Source organism: Gorilla gorilla, chromosome 14 (assembly GCF_029281585.2).
Source record: "Gorilla gorilla gorilla isolate KB3781 chromosome 14, NHGRI_mGorGor1-v2.1_pri, whole genome shotgun sequence".
Taxonomy (NCBI): domain Eukaryota; kingdom Metazoa; phylum Chordata; class Mammalia; order Primates; family Hominidae; genus Gorilla; species Gorilla gorilla.
Genome location: NC_073238.2, coordinates 116,476,892 through 116,498,323, shown reverse-complemented (window position 1 = coordinate 116,498,323; position 21,432 = coordinate 116,476,892). Strand labels below are relative to the sequence as shown.

General features: G+C 37.8%; 1 protein-coding gene and 1 non-coding gene across 6 annotated transcripts in view; both read left to right on the top strand.

The window, feature by feature from the left end:
- FGF14 (fibroblast growth factor 14) overlaps positions 1-21,432 on the top strand; it is a 679,448-nt gene that overhangs the window by 620,391 nt on the left and 37,625 nt on the right. The window lies entirely within an intron of this gene.
- On the top strand, positions 673-838 carry LOC115930495 (U1 spliceosomal RNA). Its single transcript, XR_004067131.2, has one exon. It is a non-coding gene; the product is annotated as a U1 spliceosomal RNA (small nuclear RNA).

The following is a 21,432-nucleotide window of genomic DNA, read 5'->3' as shown; positions in this document are numbered from 1 at the left end:
AACATATTAAGATAATAATGATAGTGTTCAGTGCAATATTCAGATCAATAGTTTAAACCCAAAGTATTTATACCTTCAGACTAGATGTACGCAAATGCATTGATTCATGTGTCTTTTATCTGTTGTTTACATTTGGAGAAATATTTCAAAATGGAATTTATATAAATTTAAACACATAATGGTTTTATGTAAAAATATTGCTAAATTACATTTTTCCCTTAATTGTTATTTCCTGGAAATGTGCCTTAGTCGCTGAAATATTCATACATTAACACAATGAAAGAAGTGAACCTTACTAGGCTTTGACTATCAGGTTTGCTGTTGGTTTTTGACTATTGTGAAACTATAGCCTGATTTCTAAATCAGGAAGAAACGTGTATTGTTGTTAATATGGACACATGACATATTTGTCTGCCTGAGTTTTGATCCCAGCTACACCCTCTGGCCTTTTCAAATGATTCTTTAATATCACATAAAGGGAGGTGAGATAACTAAAGGGGGTGATTCCGGACTAGGAGGCAAGGGAGGGCAGATAACATGGTGCTTTGACATCTTCTGTGACTTTTCAGTCACTTATTTCATTAAGTGATATATCTCACTAGAGGTGAGGTAGAACATAACAAATCCATGTTTGCGGGGCATATGTTATGACAACAGAGAAATTCACAGACTGGTCTTACCCGGCAGGGGAGATGGCATGATCATGAAAATGGTTTTTCCCAGGGTGAGCTTACCCATTGCATTCTGATGTGCTGATTTCCGTGATTTCCCCAAATATGGGAAACTCACTCGGCTGCATAATTGGTGGTAGTGGGGGCTGTGTTATGCTCTCTCCTTGATGTCAGTTTTTTTTTTTCTAAAAGCAAACAAAAACAATTGGCTTCAGACATTTTGAACAAAACAAGTAGAAGATGTTTTCTTTAAGAAATTACAAGCAGTGTCTATCTATAGATACATACATAGTCACACATGCTCATAAAAACACAAAACCACAGCAAAACCCATGCTATAATCTATAAACACTTTTTAGAAAAGGGGAGAGGTTGTGTGGGCCAAAAGAGCCAGGTGGGGCAGAACCTAAAAGGACCTTGAGAATGACAAACATTTGACCATGGGAAGCAGGACAGGAGGAGAAGGATGTTACAGCCAGTGACCATAGCATAGGTAAAAGCAAAACAGGTACGACAGAGCACGCTATACAGACCATTCAGCAAGGAGCCCTGCCTGACTGCCAGGAAGAGGCTGCCTGCAGGAATGGTGTGGAAGACCATCAGCTGCAGGCTGAGGCAAGGCGATGGAGGTTTAGGCTTGCTTCAATAGGTGAGCTACTTACACAAGGAGAACCATGATGAACCATGATGGAAGTGGTGTTGCAACATTCACATGGTGTGGGTTGTACTGGGAAGAGATGGACAATAGGGTGGCTTAGCGATGGCAACGGGCATCTTTAGATGAGAAGAATGTACGTGAGATTTCGAAAAAATGATCAACAGAATTGAACTGTATTGAGCACTAAGCTAGTATAGGCAGACAGTTCCAACTGGGTAAAATAACATTATAACCACTTCTTAAGTAAATAATTTGGCAGCCGGACTTTCCTTTGCCTCATTGACTGAAGCAAGCATCCCAGACATTTGATTTACCAGGCACTCTCACGAAGTACCTCAAGGATGTGCTTCCCTGCATATGTTTTATCACAGTTTCATTACAGTGTGCATATAGATTCTTCCCCTCTGGGTTTTATTTTATTTTATTTTGAGATGGAGTCTTGCTCTTGTCACCCAGGCTGGAGTGCAATGGTGCGATCTCGGCTCACAGCAACCTCCACCTCCTGGGTTCAAGCGATTCTCCTACCCTAGCCTCCCGACTAGCTGGAATTACAGGTGCCTCTCACCATGCCCAACTAATTTTTTCGCATTTTTAATAGAGATGGGGTTTCACCATGTTGGTCAGGCTGGTCTCAAACTCCTGACCTTGGGTGATCCACCCGCCTCGGCATTTTGGGGTTTAAAGGAAGTTTAAAATCTCTCTCTAACCTTGAGATTAAATTAATGTTATTTTAGATTCAAAACTTTCTCCTGCACATAGCAGATAATTAATGTAATTGAAAGAGATTTGATTCCCAGATGTTGATGCATTTGTGATCCCAAAGGCTTCCCTCGGGGAGTCATTCTCATTTGCAGTTAGAGACACAATGGAAGGACAGCCTCAAAGCAGGCAAACAGTGTCAGTTAAATTCAGATGTCAAACCTAGGTTTTGGTGACAGCCCTGGAACTCTCATATCAGCTTCTGAATTTTGCAAATTATGATATTACCAAGACTGCTCAACAAAGGCTGGCATCTTAATAAAAGGCCATTCTTAATTGCTCTTCCTCCGTTACTCACTAGTGGCAGAATACAACCTTTTTATAACAAAAGAAGTTTGCACTGACTCCCATCCAGAGAAATCTAGGTAGAATAGGGGCTACAAAACAATGGCACTTGGGGCCAGGAATTTAGAAGTTAGATGAAAAGTTAAGACAAATACTAAATACCTGCCAAAGGCCCCACTGTCTGATACCATCCCCTTTGAGATGACTGTTTCAACATATGAATATTGGGGGAATAAAGCAGTCAGATGATAGCACTATACAAAGCTTGAAAAGGTATAACACTTCGCCTTTTGAAATATCTATAACTAGAAGCCAAATAACAAAGGTCTTTGGGAGTTGATTAGGTCATGAGGGTGACACCTGCATGAATGGGATTAACAACTTCATTTTAAAAAAGGCCTGAGAGACAACCCTTGCCCTTTCCACCCTGTGAAGACCCAAAAAGAAGGCATTGACTATGAAATGGAAACCCTCACCAAAAACTGAATTTGCCAGGGCCTTGAACTTGAACTTCCCAGCTTCCAGAACTGTGAGAAATAAATTTCTGTTGTTTAGAAGCCACCCAGTTCATGGTATTTTGAATGTACAAAGAATACCGAATGTACTAAGACAGTATTGCACATAAATTACCAGGAGACACAGAAGAGTAGCTATAGAACATGCTTCATGCGACCAGATCTCAGCAATGAGATGTGCTGTGGAAGAACCATGGGTTTTGTTCTGCAGCTGGGATTTTCTTATGCTCTTGCCTTTCAGTGACTCTAGCTGGAGCTGTGGCCTTCTCCATTTTGAAGGAGACAGCCTCGAAGGCTGCCTTTTGCCAGCTGAGATCTGCCACTGATTTGTATAAATTGAGAGGGGATTTAGTCTATTGTCCCAGAACTGAGGATGGAGTCCCTGAATGGCAAGCTTCAGATGAAAATACAGTCTGATGATTATCCATGTGTGCCCTGTACGCTGCCTTGAGAAATGCATCCTAATGATGATGGCTTCAAGTTAAGGTGGTCATCATAACACCAGGTAATTTTCATTTTGGCGTTTCACAGAGCATCTACCTTTCCAGGGGCCAGTTCTAAATTTTAATAGCTTCACGTTCTGGCTGATTAGCTGACAAATGAAGTTAAATAACCAGCTTTCACTCAGAGAGATGATGCAGAAAGAAAGCTGCCCTCTGATATCCCCACTGATAATAAGGTGAAGTGTGGAAGGCCTCAGATGTCTTTTCCGGATACCTGTGTGTAATTTTCATCTATATTAATGGAACTCATAAGTGCACCACGTGAATAAGAAAATGAATCTGTAGAAGGTAGTCCCTGTTGACTAGGCTGGTTTTGAATTTCAGAAAGTTGTGTAACGCTTTCATGAATTTTTCTTTATCTTGGAAAAACATTGCCATGCAATGTATTTTATAATTACTTTCAGAAATACAGCGTTTCTAATTGAGAAGTTTGTCAACGTGGCCTGAACATTCTAGCTCACGTGCGTAATTGATAGCAATGAATTATTTTACAAGGTAAAGATGTTTCCCCCTTGGCTCAATAACTATTAATATCAAATGAAAGCACACACTGGCATCAGGGGGAACACAGCCTCCTCACCCTTCCAATTTCATTTCACATTACCTGCCAACTTCCAGGAAATCCTTTAGGCATCATTACACTTCTTCCCTAGGCCCTCTATCCCTTAAGACCTCCACTCTGCTATACCAACCTGCACAGGGACAGGGAAGTAACTCTAAGTGCATCTCTTTTCTTTCCTAAGATATGTTGCTTAAATGTAAGGGAAAACTACTTGGCAACTCTAACACACACACACACACTCACCCCAGAATTTCTCGGCTCTTCACAAGAGTGTGTTTTCTCCTTATGGAAAAGTTGATGTGGTTCCATTTATAAAAATAGCAGCTATTTAAATGGGAAAAGCTTTTTCTCATATCATCTGTGGGCCAAATGTTTTTCTAAAAACATACATTCTCTTTTTCTAGCAGAGAAGACAAATTCCAAATGGACTCAAGGTTCATCAAATTGCTAAGTTTTCTTTGGGTTAATGCATTTGACAACTAAGTTCACACAAGTGGCAAAATGAAAATAAGTAAATTAAGAACTGTTCTATCTAATTTCTTTATTAGAACACACATTTTTTGTGTGTTTTTCATGTGTATGCATTATATTTATAAACTGATGTGATTAATATATAAACTGTGTGTTAATCTGCAATTATTTTTATTTCCTACATAGAATTTTATGTGGTGATTTTTAGGAAGTTGGGACACATAGTCCATATAAATTGTTTCTTAAGCTCTGCTTTCTCTACTTCAGGGAAGCAAAAAGAGAAGTTCATATCTCTTCTTTCCAATCGTTTTTTTTTTTTTTTTTTTGAGATGGAGTTTCATTCGTGTTGCCCAGGCTGGAGGGCAATGGCACAATCTTGGCTCACTGGCTAATTTTTGTATTTTTAGTAGAGACACGGTTTCACCATGTTGGCCAGTCTGGTTTTGAACTCCTGACCTCATGTGATCCTCCTGCCTCAGCCTCCCAAAGTGCTGGGATTACAGGCATAAGCCACCGTGCCTGGCCCTTTCCAATCCTTTTTAAGCTCATGTATTCATCACCACCTTCATAAGTTCCAATTTCTCTAGCTTATATTCAGCTGAATATGACCTTGAAATTCAAAGATTCACTCTTTCTCCAATGCAAGATTCTGTCTATCATGCATATTCACTGCTGTTTAAACATTTCCACTAGTGATGACATCAGACTATGCAGGGGATGGGGTGGTGTAGGGGTTGTGGTAGGCAGGGCTTCTAAACCAGCAAGACTTCCTTCATTCCTTTGGCCATATTAAATACCTATAAGAGCTAACGAAAGCATTGAGATTGCTATGGATGAATTGGTTCAAGATTAGTTCATTATCCCTGTCCGCCTCTAGCACCAAGGCTGCTCTAGGCTTTAAGCCTCCCAGTGAAAGACTCTGGATCTCAACTGGTTTCCAAGGGTAGAGAGAAAATTACAGGATACATTCTAATTATTAATATTACAGATGTTGTCCTTACATTGAGACACATCTGCCTGGACAGTGGTCACCATCTGCTCCTCTGGAACTACATACAAAAATGGGTCCAATCCCTTAAATAAAATAGTTCTTCAAATATTTGGAGACAGCTCTGTTCTGCTAATCTTAGCTTTTTCAGGCTGAGTTGTATTAAATTCTCTAAGTATTATTGGTAGTATTTCTCAATGACAGTAGTAATTGCTTATATTACCACAGCACTTTGGAGTTTCCAAAACACTTTCACAACTGTAGGTTCTTAATTTTATAAATGAGAAAACTGGGGCTCAGAGAGGATAAGTTACATTACCTTAATAATTGATTTAACAAGTACTAATGGAATGTCTACTGTATGCTTGGCACAGCGCAAAATCCTAGGATATAGGAGAGAATACATCAAGAATGGTGCCACTCTTCTAGCTTTTATGATCTAGTATGGGAGGAATACATTTTTAAAAATTACAGATGATACTCAGATAATACTCACAACTGGTTAGGACTTTAGCCGAAGTCTTCTGTCTCTAAACCAAATTAACAGACCATTAACTTCAGTCCAGCAGACACTGCATTTGGATTCATGAAACCCACTTAAGCTAGTCTTTCTGCAACTAGCTGTCATGGTACAAGCTCTTCTTAAGATGTACCTTCTTCATTCCATAACTAAATGTGTGAGGAGTCTGTGCATGTGTGGTTAACTCAGAGGAGAACTCTACACTGATTTCTATAAAATTGTATTTTGCCATTTCCTTTCTATCTCTCTAAGTTGCCAACCTTCTTTTGAACTCTTATTTTATCATTTCTCACACATTAGATCTTCCTCATCTTCCTCTCAGGTTCTGTCCATCTGCAAGCTTTATGAAATTGTGTTCACCTATATCACTGACAAGAAAAAAAAAATGCCCACAAGTGCTTGGTGTGAAAGAAAGAGCACACATTTGTCATTAGTCGCAGATTAGATTTCCTATTAGCTAAGTGACCTTGGGCAGATAACATCCTCTCCCAGAGCAACTGATTACTCATCTGTGAAATGAGGAAATCAGGCTGGAGAATTTCTGAGGGATTTGCCTGCATTAAAAGTTTATAATTCAATATGTTTTAAAATGTGAGGCTGAGTTTTAAAATTCTTTCCTTCTGAGTGTGGAGAGAAGAAAATGCAGAATATATCTACTGATATTTACTGATAGGCATCACCTCCTGCTTCACTAAAGGAAGGAAATACATCAGCAAACATTGGTGCAAAATTCATACAACAGGGGCCACTTAAGCAGAATAGCTACCACACCTTTCCTTAATCAAAAACAATGGCTTCATGAAGTCCCTGATAGTCCATTTGCTATCTATATATTTTTTATATTTAGAAATCAACAATGAGTAAATTGATTATAAATAACTAAGCCAAATAAATGATTAAAAATAGTTCATAATTTGGAGTCTTCAGTGAGTCCTCTTTTTCTCCTCTGTGTAGGAAAATTATCTTTGATTCTATAAGTGGTAGCCTTCAAATGCTTCTTCCAAACATTTGCCTAATAAAAGAGAATCTTTATTTTCTAACCTTAACAGAATGCCAGAAATTATTTTAGTCTTTGAACTTGAAGAGTTTGTGGGGTCTTCTTTCTTAACATTGCTTCATTGCCACATAATGTATCTGTTTTATTCAGCCTTATTTGGGTTGCAATATGTGCTATAATTTATTCCTGTCATTGTTTTAAACTTACCAATTAGAGTGAATTCAAATTTAATTAATAGAAAATTTCACCCACATTTAACTAGAGGTAAATGAGAAGTAATTATAGAAACCAAAGCTTTACTAGCCTGAGAGAAAAGAAAATAAAGAGAGCACCCAACCCAAGACATAATTAATCATCTCTTCTACATGGAAAGTCTGTCCTGATACTATAGTTTAAAGACAGACTGTCTAAGATGCATGTCTATGTAAAGGCATGTTGCAACTATTTTATTTTTCCATTCAGAGACGATTTGCTATTAATTATATGAAACCCCGTGGTGGCTTAATTAGCAGGCAACAATGGATTGGTTTTTAGATTGTGCAGTTAGAAAATTCTGGCACTTTTCAGCTTTTAACTTTAAAGCTAGAATTTATTTTTGTCTTTGAACTTGAGTTATTTGTGGGTTCTTCTTTTTTAATATTGCTTCATTGTCACATAATGTATATGTGACATAACATAACTATAGCCAAATTTTCTCTGGTCTAGGAAGCCTCCCCAATGTCCTCCTGAACACAATAAGTCATGTCTTATTTCAACAATGCCTTTTCTTTCCTGTGAATGTGAATGGCTGTTGTATTTGAATATATTACTTATGTATTTTATTGAAATGTATCAAGAGCAGACAGAAAATAACATCTGTTTGACAACATTGTTTTATACATGTATATGCGCTGGAAAGGTGGTACAAGTACTTAACTTGAGAGTTTGTCTAAACTCTCAAATTTAAGAGAAAAATTTTAATCCCTCTCCTTTAAAGTATGTATATTTTTATTTCAAAAATCATTAAAATGTGTTTCAAAAAAAAGGAATCTAAAACCAAGTATGCAGAATCCCTAGAATTCCACACAACTCAAGTTGAAAAAACTTCAGAAAGTTTTACCTAAAAATGTTTTCAGCCCATTTCCTGAATTCATGGATCAGAAAATCAGGCTGTAATTTATATATGGGCCAGATTAATATTCAATATTACAACAACCCTGATTGAGTAAGCATCCAGATGTGTATTTGCCTGAAGTCTAACATTTACTACAAGTATAATTTTATTGAAGCTGTCAATGCCATATTTAAAGTGTTCATTTTAGTTGTGTGCACAGACTTACTACTCAATAAAATTGGGCCACATGAGTGATAATAATCTACTAATGCTTTAATCCTGATTTTTAGCCTAGACATAATGAGGAGAAATCTTTTCTCAGGTCAATACTTGGGTGGGGGGGGGGGGCATTTTTCACATTGATGATTAAAGCCTTGTAACGTGTTAAATTAACCTTTCATCATGCGTCTCATTAGCCTCAATGTATTTGCCGAAGCTTTCTTCTACTCTCTTTGTGGATGTAGAGATAGAATGCTACCACACTGCTAATGAAATATGGTGCCAAGCGGAGCTAACACTGTAGGGGCTTGAATCTTTCCATGGGAAAGAATATGAAGATCCATGCTGATTTGCACCAAACATCCTTCTGCACTACAGCCCCCATGCTAAGATATTTAAGCATTAAGCATCCTCTACAATATCTTAGATTAATTAACTCAACATTGATTTTACTAGATTGAAAATATTCACACACGGTTTTAATTTAATTTAGTATAGTTTAATATAATTTAATTTAATATAGTTTAATATAATTTTAAATCTATGTGTTTTGTTTGTTTAATATAGTTTTAAATCTGTGCATTTTGTTACTATTTGTTGTATATTTCCTCAATAAGTTCCTTGATAGTTCTATGTCATTCTTTGATTTAAATAATGTTCCTAGAACACTGCAGTAGATATTTGAGTACTATTGATTAGGTTGTTTAGAAATGCAGTGTGTTCTGTCCATTTGCTCCAAATTAACAATTTTTTGAAAAGCATCAGGTTTAGTATCTTACTATTATGCTAACCCATTTTAGCTTTTTTAGTTTCTTACTTGGTATTTTTCACTATGCAATTTAACAGGAATTACTCATTGATATATAATTGACATTTCTTTCTTGTTCTGTAGTTACAGAAATGTCATACAAGAAAAGAAAACAATTAGATGACTGTTTTGTCTTATTAATAATTTAAGTACTTTCAACCCTGAGCTGAGATAATAGGACTAATATTAGTATTTCAGGCTATTCTTTTTAGTGCAATATTTACTTTATTAATCATTAAATGAAATTTAACCTGTCATTCATTATCCAAATGTTTGTTTTAATGAATCCCACTTATAAAACAGTATTTAATATTTCAGTTAAAAGGTTTGTGTTTTGTAGTCTCACTAATATACACAATAATGAGATAAAGATAAAAATGTATAGCAAACAGGAAATTACTAACAGCATTAATGTAACAGCACACATTAGCCCACAATAAATGGTTTGTACAAAAATTACAGTTAGACCCAAACAATTCATAAGTGATTCTTCCATTATGAATGCAGGAAAATCCACAGGAATAAAATCTTGATATAAATGTACTTAAAGAAAGACTTTATGTTTTTACAGCACTCTTAGATGCTCAGAAAAAGTGAGATGAAGGCACAGAGATTCCCCTTATGCCCCTTGCCCCCACACGCATAGTCTCTCCTGTTACCAACATCCCGCACCAGAGTGGTGCATTTGTGACAATTGATGAACCTACATGATGCATCATTAGCACCCAAAGTCCATCACTTACATTAGGGTTTATCCTTGGTGTTATACATTCTGTGGGTTTGGACAAATATATGATGATATGTATCCATGATTATAGTATCATACAGAGTATTTTCACTGCCCTAAAAATCTTCTGTGCTCTGCCTATTCATTCTTTTCCCCACCCCAATTCCTGGCAACCACTGATCTTTTTACTGTTTCCATTGTTTTGCCTTTTACAGTATGTCATGCAGTTGGAATCATGTGGTATGTAGGCTTTTAAGATTGGCTCCTTTCACTTAGTAATACACACTTAAGTTTATTCCATGTCTGTTCATGGATTGATAGCTCATTTCCTTTTAGAGATGAATAATACTTCATTGCCTGGATGTTCCACAGTTTACTTATCCATTTGCCTACTGAAGGCCATCTTGGTTGCTTTCAAGTTTTGGCAAATTATGAATGCAGCTGCCATAGATATTTGCATGCAGGTTTTCGTGGAGACAGAAGTTTTCAGCATTTTAGGGTACATATCAAGGAGTATGACTGGTGGATCATGTAGTAAGACAATGTTTAGTTGTTATGAGAAACCATCAAACTGTCTTCTAAAGTGGTTGTGCCATTTTTTTTTTTTATTCCCACCAGCAGTGAATGAGAGTTTCTGTTGTCTGATACTTTCTTGTCAGTATTCGATTGTGTAAGTTTTCTGGATTTGAGCATTCCAAATAGGCGTGCAGTGGTTGTTTTGATGTGCATTTCCCTGATGACATATAATGTGGAACATCTTTTCACATGTTTATTTGCCATCTGTATATCTTCTTTGGAAACTTATCTGTTAAGGTCTTTGGTCCATTTTTAAATCAACTTGCATTGTTATTACTGGGCTTTAAGAGATATTTGTATATTTAAAATCAGATATTTCTATTGCAAAAAAAAAACTTCCAGTCTGTGGCTTCTCTTCACATAATGTTGACAGTCATTTGCAAAGCAGAAATTTTTAATTTTAGTGAAGTCCAGTTTATTAATTATTTCTTCCCTGAATCATGCCTTTGGTGTCATATATGAAAGTCATAGCCCAACTTAAGTTCATCTAGATTTTCTCATAGGTTACCTTCTAGGATTTTTATAATTTTGCATTTTACATGTATTTATGTGATCCATTTTAAGTTAATGTTATGAAGGACGTATGATCTATGTTTGGATTTATTTTTTGCATGTGGATGTTCCAGTTGTCCCAGTACCGTTAGTTGAAAAGACTACTTTTTCTTTATTGTATTGCTTTTGTTCCTTTGTCAAAGGTCAGTTGACTGTATTTATGTGGGTCTATTTCTTTGCTCTTTCCTGTGCTCCATTGATCTATCTGTCTGTTCCTTCACCAATACTTCACTGTCTTGGTTATGGTAACTGTATAGCGAGTCTTGAGGTTGGGTAGTGCTAGTCCTCTCACTCTGTTTTTCTCCTTCAATATTGTGGATATTCTTGGACTTTTGCCTCTCCATGTAAACTTTAGTATCAGTGTGTCAAAATCCACCAACTAAGTCACTGGGATTTTGATTGGGATTGAATTGAATCTATAGATCAAGTTGGAAAGAACTGATATTCTGACAATATTGAGTCTTCCTACCCATGAAGATGGAGTATCTCTTCATTCATTTGGTTCTTCTTTGATTTTTCCATTAGAGCCTTACAGTTCTCCTCATATAGACCTTGAACATGTTTTGTTAGTAAATGTACTTTTAAACATATTTTCTTCCCACTGTTTTATGTGGACATTCATCAAGCTTTTTTTTTTACTTGATTCAGTCTTTTCAGAGTATGATTTTAAGGTATGTATTATTTTTAAAATAACAGGTATTTTATCTTATGTGCAGTTAGAGATTTCCCTGTTGACACTAAAATATTTACATGTTGTTGATTTTTATGTTTTGCTTTTACTTTCATTTTAGAAACAATAATGCCTTACTCTAAATTATGAAAACAATGAAATACAAATATGGGCATCAAAGAGGAAAATGAAGAAGCTATTTCAAGCTGTCAAGAATATATTATATTCTTAGCTCTGTATTCAAAAGTACTTCATTTGTATAAAAAAATTAAATTCAAATCCACACTTTAAAATTTTTAAAAAAGTAATTGTTTCTGTCAAAATACGTATGGTCAAATGACCATTTTTTTCCTTCTGTTTAGTTGCTTATTTTAGAGAGCTTTGTCCCAACAGGGTAGCAGAGAGATAATGATTCTACTATTGTCTTTAAATTCTTAGCCGCTTCTCTGCCAGTCATCAAACTACTCCCTCTACTCCAAAACTTGGTCTGCTCTGCCCTAAATCAATGAGATATTGCTATCTGTCTGATGCAGGTTACATTCCAGTATCTTATCTTCCCCAGTTTGTATTGCAATAATATTGGGGTAAAATATTGCATGGGTTTACAAAAGGGATTCAGTAAAATACAAGCACACATTTAGAGCTTGTTCTTGGATTTGATTTGCATTGTCAATTTGGTGCCTTCAGGAGTCATTTCACATTCTTTGCTTCCACATATCAGCTTTTAGTAAAGCTTTGCTCTATATCGGTAGCTTTCAACCTGTGCTGCACTTCTGAAACCCTAGGGAGCTTTTAAAAAAAGAATGATCTCGTATCACACCAGACCAATTAAATCAGAATCTCTGGAGGCTGGCATTCTGGCATCAGTACTTAAAACAGCTCCCCAGGAGATTCTCAAAGGCAGCGATGGTGACAAACCACAGCTCTGTACAATAGAACAGGCTGCTCCTTTATAATTATTAATCATAGTGTATATTAATTCATCATCACATATGTGGCTAGAAAAAAATTTAGAACAGAAATATATGTGATATGTAAAGGCCTACGATAATTCAGACTTCTTTGAGGAGAGCTTTTATTTTATTGTTATTCTTATTTTATCTTTTGTCAATATAAATTGAGAGAATAAACAGACAAACATTACAAATTAGTGATTAATTGCATTTAAAGCCTAGTTAAGACTATTTAAGACTATTATGCATAATACAGGAAAACTACCTTTATTATTTATAGTGGGTGCCTTCTGAAGGATCTGAAGGAGAATCAGTTCTATGCCTCTCTCCTCGTTCCCAGGGGGTGCCTGGCATTCCTTGGCTTGTAGACGCATCACCCTAATCTCTACCTCTGCCTTCACATGGTGTCCCCTGTGTGTGTGTTTTTGCCCCATGTGTCTCCTCTTTTTATATGGATGCCAGTCATGAGATTTAGGCCCACCCTAAACTAATACAACCTTATTTAAAGTAAACTTAACTAATTACATCTGCAAAGACCACACTTCCACCTAAAGTCATATTCAGAGTTCCAGGTAGACATGGATTTTTGGAGAACACTCTTCAGCCCAGTACTGCACTCATATTACTCAACTTCTCCACTGCTTTTGATGCTGTTCAACACTCTTCTGAGAACTCCTTCCTCCCATATCTTCTGTGTCTATTTTTGCCTGTTTTGCTCCCTTCTGTCATAATGCCCCTAACAACATATTGCAAGAGTCTGCTAAATAAATATCTGCTTCCTCTTATCGTCTGTGCAATCCTGGAGGGCAGGGAGTTGACTTATTCAGGTCTCTATGTGAACACCAACCAATTTTTAGCTCATGGAAGCCTGTATTAAGAATTGGAAAAAAGGAAGAGAGGAAGAAAAAGAGAAGGCTGTGACTTCTGCCTCCATGGACATCATGAGGAAACACACACGTGCCTTGACTTGATGGACCTATATAATTCACTTTTTAAAATATTGACATTTCATACTCACATCAAATATCTTGCACCTGAATGATATCATGCCAGCTAGTACAGTTTCTGGTTATAAAATTGTAGATCAGGATTAATGATTATTAAGCCCGGTTTTCCAAATTATTGAGCCTCACAATTTTGGGAAGTGTGATTTCCATAGATTTGTTTAAGAAGTAAAAGCCTGGCCAGGCACAGTGGCTCATGCCTGTAATCCCAGCACTTTGGGAGGCCAAGACGGGCAGATCACCTGAGGTCAGGAGTTTGAGACCAGCCTGGCCAACATGGCAAAACCCCGTCTCTACTAAAAGTACAAAAATTAGCTGGGTATGGTGGCAGGTGCCTGTAATCCCAGCTACTCAGGAGGCTGAGGCAGGAGAAGCTTGAACCCAGGTAGCAGAGGTTGCAGTGAGCCGAGATCGCACCACTGTACTCCAGCCTGGGTGACAAAAGCGAGACTCCATCTCAAAAAATAAATAAATAAATAAATAAAATAATAATAATAATAATAAATAAAAGGCTTCTATATGAACAGAGGATTTGTTTCACATATTGATTCTCTTATGTGATCTTCATTTCACAACTATATGAATCTGTAGCATGAAATACATATTTGGCAAGTAAAGATTCTATAAAGGAAAGAGTAGGAAGGTATAAGGAACCAATTCTGAGATTTCCCTAAGCAATCAGTTCACCTGCTTGCCTCCATGGAGGCCATCATTGTCTTCTAGCACAATTTGTGAGACAGCAAGGCATCTTTTTACCACTATTAACCTAATCTATGGCAGTGTTCCCAGGGACCAATGTTGTCAGTTGTAGAGTAATGCCATTTAGAGGCTGGATGGGTTTACAATTGCAGCCAAGCAAGGGTCTGCATTGAATTGACCCAAACAGGGAATTTTCAAGTAATTTCTCTGTCTTTGTATGTGTGAGTTTTTTATTAGTCAATTCAATTTTCATTAGCTTGTCAACTCTAATATCTGACAACTGAAATATAAAGTAGGGAGGGGAAAGAGCAGAATTAAGAGAAGGAATATATGTGCCAGAGGCAGAGTATTATCATTGTCCTGATGTAGTCATGATGACCTAAGTCATCCTTTGCTGTTGCTTTCATATAAAGGTTGTAGAATATATGAACCAAATCAAAATGGGAGAAGGAGAGCTGCTTGCTCACAAAATGCCTCTGATCTATTGTGTGCATGAAGCATGACTTTATGACAAACACATAGAGACTCTAGATGGGGGAAGTTACAGTCCATGAGTGATTTTCATATTCAACCCAGTGGGATCACTATCATTTAGTGGTATATTAAAATGCTAATTCCCATCCAAGGTCAAATTCAACTGCATACAAGCTGTTTTAAAATTCAGAATTGGTTGCTTTATGAAAAGTAAATTTGAGACTATTTGGAAATAAAGACTATTTGAAAATTTTCTGGCTTCCTTAACTTCAGTACCTCTTGCCATTGTGTCACAGCTTGGGTGTGGTGGGGGAGGTGCTATCTTCTGGGTAGAGACCAGGAATCCCACTAAGCCTACATCGTATGGGATAGCCCTATGACAAAGAATGACATGGCCCAAGAGGCCAATCACGCCAAGCTTGAGAAACTGCTCAGAATAAGCAGGGAGAGTGAAGAAACAAGCTGATGCTCAAACTAGTGAATCTCATTTTGTGTTAATCGCCCCTTTTCTGCAACACTTGTGGGTTAGGGAAAATAATTCCAAAGCAAGAGCAAAGACAGAGTTGGGAGATCACCAGTGAGGTTCAATTTTCCATCACATTCACTCTGCTCCACACCTCGGATAATCATGTGCTTAACTGCGCAACTTGCTTGACAATTACAGAACACTTTCTCACCCATTACTACCTTTGATCCTCACAGTTCTGTGGGGTAGTAGGAGCAGATGCTGAAATTGCCATATGCAAATCAGTGAACTGAAGCTTAGAGACCTCCAGCAGGGGCAGAGGGTCAGCGGAAACTATCCCAGGGTTCAGCCAACAAGAAAGTATATTGGAATCAGAGTATTAAAATAAGAATAATAAAACCAACTAAAATTTACCGTGCTTTTTATTTCCACTCTGTGCCAACAATTCTTAACAATGTCAGTGATGGACCACTGTGCCCCAGGGGACAGACTTCTTACTAGCTTCTGCCACTTTGGTCAGCTGCTGCTCTGGGGAGGTTAACTTTCTTACTTCAAATTCACACTAGAGAGGAAAAGGAAATGCATACATATAGGACCAAATTTCACTCCTGATGTCTCCACACACAAAGCTCCTTCACCATGCCAGTCTCAATCTGCTGCGCTGGGGAGGTTAAGTTTTGTTTGTTTGTTTGTTTGTTTGTTTGTTTGTTTGTTTTTTGAGACAGTTTCATTCTTGTTGCCCAGGCTGGAGTGCAGTGGTGCAATCTCGGCTCACTGCAACCTCCGCCTCCCAGGTTCAAGCCATTCTCCTGCTTCAGCCTCCCAAGTAGCTGGGATTACGGGTGTGCATCACCACACCTGGCTAATTTTTGTATTTTCACTAGAGATGGGGTTTCACCATGTTGGTCAGGCTGGTCTCAAACTCCTTACTCTCAGGTGATCCACCTGCCTTGGCCTCCCAAAGTGCTGAGATTACAGGCATGAGTCACCATGCCCAGCCAGGAAATTAAGTTTCTTACCTCAAATTAACGCTAGAGAGGAAAAGGAAATGCATAAATACAGGACCAAATTTCACTCCTGATGTCTCCACACACAAAGTTCCTTCACCATGCCGGTCTGAATCTTGTCATTAAAGTGGTATTTCCTAACTAGGAAAAAAAGAACTAGGTCCTTAAAATACTGTTCATTCCATCCCATGGGTTGAGTACATTACATATTGACAGTGGTACATTCCAGCCACCCAAGACAACCAACCTTTTTATGCCAAACAGTGCTACAGAGAGCTCTCCTTGCCTTACAGCTGGCCTAACCACAGCTGGGGACGACTGACTGGAGAATATTGTGATCTTTGACTTTGTCACAGGTAAAATGGTGTTTCTAACTGTAATCACAGGTCTCTGTGCTGTGCCTTTCACTTCATCACACTCTATTCTTTCTAATTCCAACCCTGCCAAACTCATTAGGCCAAATTTGCTTACTTCTGTGCATTCTACACACTTCCAACAAACCCTATGTTTGCCTTTCCTTGTGATGATAAAGAGAAATGGCAGTTAGTGGTCTGAAAGATAGCGTCTGACCTTTTTATGATGGGGCTGAAAGCCGGATGCTGGAGGCAGGGTGTGTGTTTGGTGCAGCACTGATATTCCCTATGGCAGTGTCAGAGCCTGCCTAAATACAACCTACTGACTAGCATGAAAATATTCCTCTGGGCAAGAGGGAAAAATATGACACCATGGGAGGTAGGATTTGACATGATACAGATTTGGAAAAATGAAATGTGACAATTGCTAATTCCATACAGTTCAAGGAAAACTGGCCTATTTCAGGTTCCCAGCAGGTATTTAATACTGAAGTGTAAAGAAAGGTGGCAAACTTAGAATTATTTTGATTGAACTATGGTTATCTCCATTCAACTAAGGGAGCATTTGCAGCAATGCCGATGGGCCAGCTATTTTGGTTTTGCCATATTGTTTCATTTCTTGACCCACGTTACCTAATCACTCAGACCAACAACAACTGACTGAATTGTTATTATATTTATATGTATTACCTAAGTATATATTTCCTGTTAGTCTTTCAATGGATAGCTCAAAGCAGATAGAGTGAGAAGGACAATTATGCCTTTGCTTGATTTACTTGAATATAATGCCCCTGACAAAGGTATTTTTGATATAATAAATGTGTGAGTTTCTTGTTTAGAATCTTAAACTTGGTCCAAAGGTTGGGATTTTGCACAATGGGGTTAGAAGAATTCACTGAAACACTTATCCAGCTGAAGGCATATATTGCCAATTTCATATTTGTGTCTTGCTATTTCAAAATATTGCATTGCCAGGCAAGATTTACTGCAGCATTCTGTAGCTTAACCCTCTTTCACATAGGCACACATCCCTCCAAGCTTTTCCAAAGCGTGTTTAACAGTGCTATTAGAAATCAGACAAAATGCTCCTACCATTTGGATTTTGGCTTTACCAAGTTTATTAAGTCTCTATCAATGGAGCAGGCTACTCACAGCACAGCACAGTACCTCACATGGTTGCTACACAGATCATCAACCTGTACTGTTTAGTATTCAGATATCAAAATCAGCAGAATCAAAAAGGGCTGGAGTTAGCTGGTTCCTGTCCAATTCTAACTCCCTGGCGGCCTCTCTCTCTTAGGGACTCTTGTGTTGGTTTGTGTTCCCAGAGATGGGAGCCTTTAATTGTGATTTTAAGCCATTAGATTATGAATTGAATAATGGCAGAGAAATGCCTACCCAACTGTCATTAGTGAGGACAAGCGTTGTTTTCTTGATAAATTGTAATGTTTAATTTTTTTAATTGACAAATCATAATTGTATATATTCGTGGAGTACATAGTGATGTTTTTATATATAGTGTACAGTGATCAGATCAAGGTAATTAGCCTAGCCATCATCTCTAACATTTATTATTTCTTCGTGTAGGGAACATTCAAATCCTCCTTCGTGCTCTTTGAAACTATATATTATTGTTAACTATAGTCATTGCTGCTAACTTGACCAAGAAACCTAAATAAGCATTTGTCTATAGTCAACCTTTCTGCATGCCTCAGAACAGTAGAAGGGGACTTGCTGACAGAGACCCACAGTCACGTGGGGTCCAAGTTTTGAACTTTCCCCTGACTGGCCAAGTGACAGGCAGCAGTCACTGTGGTCTTTAAAATACCCCAAAATACAACATAGATTGTGGTATAACTTTCTCGTCTGAGTTTTCCAACTAGCAAGAAAATCTCTATCTATGTGTGTCATTATGTCTCATTTTTCCTCATTTTTAGACAGTATATAAGTTAAAGAATCTGGTTTGTGTTTTCTCCTGCATATTCTGTGATTTATTTGAAGGTTCGCAAATTATATAAAGCTAAAAGTTATTTTTACATGTAAACTACATAGAATCACATAGCATTATTTTGTTGTTTTACTACGACAAATGTCTCTAATTTAAGGCATTGGGCCTTATAACCTTTGTTAGTAAATGGAATTGGAGAAGAAGTGTGCCTAATTAATATTTTGGTTTGAAAAGTAAGATTACTGTATTAGAATTTTATCCAAGGATTAAATTTTTAATAGGGGATTTAGGTGAAGTAATACTTTTTTTTCATCCTTCAAGAGAGTAATTAATTCTACAAAATATTAAGCCTGCTGACTTTGAATATTTTTAAATGCTTTAGATTTATTAGACAAATGCTCATTGTCTACCTGTTGTAGGCTACTCTAGGACTTACATTCCAGTGGAAGAAGACAGATCATAAATAAGTTTCAAAAATCAGTGGGTATTGGGAAGAGAAAAATAAAGTAATGGAAGCAAGACGGGGAATACCAGGGAGGCTGGAAGGAATTAAAGAAAATACTATATCAGGTGATCAGCATGCAATAGATGCTCAGTAAGCACTTGTTACCATTTGAATGAGTACATGGATGGATGAGGTGGTTGGTTAAGGCAATTTCAGAGTATCACATGCCAAAAGCAGTTTAAGGGATGGGGAGCCACTGACGGCTTTTGATCAAGGGAACAGCATGAACAGTTCTTTGAGCACGTGAAACACTGGAAAGCCATTTTCAAAGTGCACTTTATGCTTACTTTTCATCAATTTTGTTGCCACTTTAACTCTCCCTGCGACAGTCTTTGTGACTCTGAAAATTATGTGAATAGGCATCATTTAACAATAGGTATTGATAGGGTGAATATTAAGTCACCAAATAAGTGAAGGTCTTAGACAAAAGCCTTTTTAATAGAGGGTGAAAGCTAGACAGGAAGCAGTGAACATAGAGTAAGCCCCAAATAGATATATTTTATTTCCCAGACTCTAGGAACTGAAATGCTTTCAAAGAATCTGATAGGAATAGTCTTGCCTTTCATTCTCACGTACTGGTTCATATTTCACTCAGGTTTGTTTCCATCAAAAATAGTTCCATCTAAGGATACTTTGTTACCCTATGTTGTATGAAAAAGTAGATTTTCTCTTTAGTTGCTAGTACTGTATTCTGTGCAGAAAGGACCATTGGAGTCACCCCTATTTTTTGCAGGCTCAGGGGTTGGTATTAGATGAAGAGACACAAGATTTCTCTGTCAGTTGGGAAATCCTTTTTCCTCTTAGGAGTTTATTAGGTTTTTTAGCTGCCACTAAGTTTAGCTTATAAGAAGAGAGGGAAACAGCCTCTGAAATTTCCAGGCTGATCCTTTCATTTATCTAAATTCCATTTCTACCTCTGCAGAAAAGGGCTAGATAACAAATCTGATCCTCTTTTCTCTACAGTAATAGCTCCCACCCAAAGACTATTATAAGGCTAAATAGGACAGGATCTTAAGGACTGAGAAGTGCCATAGAGAGCATTGCCTCCTCCCTCTTAATTTTACAGCTGAGCAAACTGAAGCCCAAAAGATTAAGTTATTTTCCCAGGAGTCACATCAGTAAGAAGGTCATATGTAAAATTAAAATAGGTGAGACAGTTATTCATTGAATGATGTGAACCTGTCTTTCCAACCTAGGGATCAGATGTTAAGAATCGTAACAATGGGTCGGAAGGGTAATGGACACTCAGAGAATCTGTATGAATCCCAGGCAACCAAGCTACGATGGGAGAGAAGAGAAATAGCCCAGCCAGATACAGTCTGCATGGGCTGCACCACTGGCCCCACCTCCGCTAACTGCTTATTGCCCACTGATGCGTTATGATCTTTAGCCATCCTGATCACTCTTGGATTCATCACTGCATTCTCTACTCCATCCCAGGTTCCCTAATACATGTACATATATATGTGCCTCACCCCCTCAAGATTCAGACTCCCAGTTGAGAGCATCTCATTGGCCACATGACATCATCTACGGTTCCCTAATTGCTGGGGTTAGTGGAAGGGGACAGAAAAGTTAGGGATAGGCTCTTACCTCTCACCTGTCTTGTGACTCTACCCAAATCAACGTGTGTTTGGATGCAGAATTGTCAAAATGACAATACTCACGATAACTCTGTGCAGTAGTAGCTCTGTTCTGCACTTGACTCAGAAAGCAGTCATAGTCATAGCTCTGGCGTGCTCTAAACCAAGATTTGGTGGGAAATTTGATCTCTCATGGAAAAGGTGCTTTTGTTATTGTTGTTTTCTCGTGGAAGAAGCAACCAAACATCTGTTGAATCTTTAAGTCAGATTGTCTCAAAGCATGTTGGAAACAACACCTACATCAGAATCATCTAGGGTGCTTATTAGAGCAGATACCTCATCCCTCAACCCAGAACTGCTGATTTGAAATTCATGGGGCCCAGATACAAATGCACACTGAATTGTGAGGACTGCCGATCTATACTCAGTCACTACATATGTTCCTGTAGGATGTTACATCCTTTCATGGACTTTTTCGATTTGTTGCCAACCACATAGAGAACTAGAAAGTTAGGTCAAGAAATAAGAGAAAGTATTAGGTTTAGATTTCTGGGTGCCAAGCAAGCCCTGCAATTATTTAGTTATTGTGTCTTTATGGTTACTGTATCTTTATTGTTACTAGGTCCCCATAGTTACCATGTTATGCTCTACAAGGGCAGAAGAGTAAAATATATTAAGCTACTAGCAAGTGCTCATCATACTCACACTGAAGGAATTTGCTAGCAAAAGCCATATTTGCATTCTAACTTGGTGCAGTGATTTACAAAGTGTGGTCCCTAGACAAACAGCATCAGCATCACCTGGGAACTTGTTAGAAATGCAAACTCGCTCCTACTCTGTCCCCAGACTTACATTTTAGCTAGCTT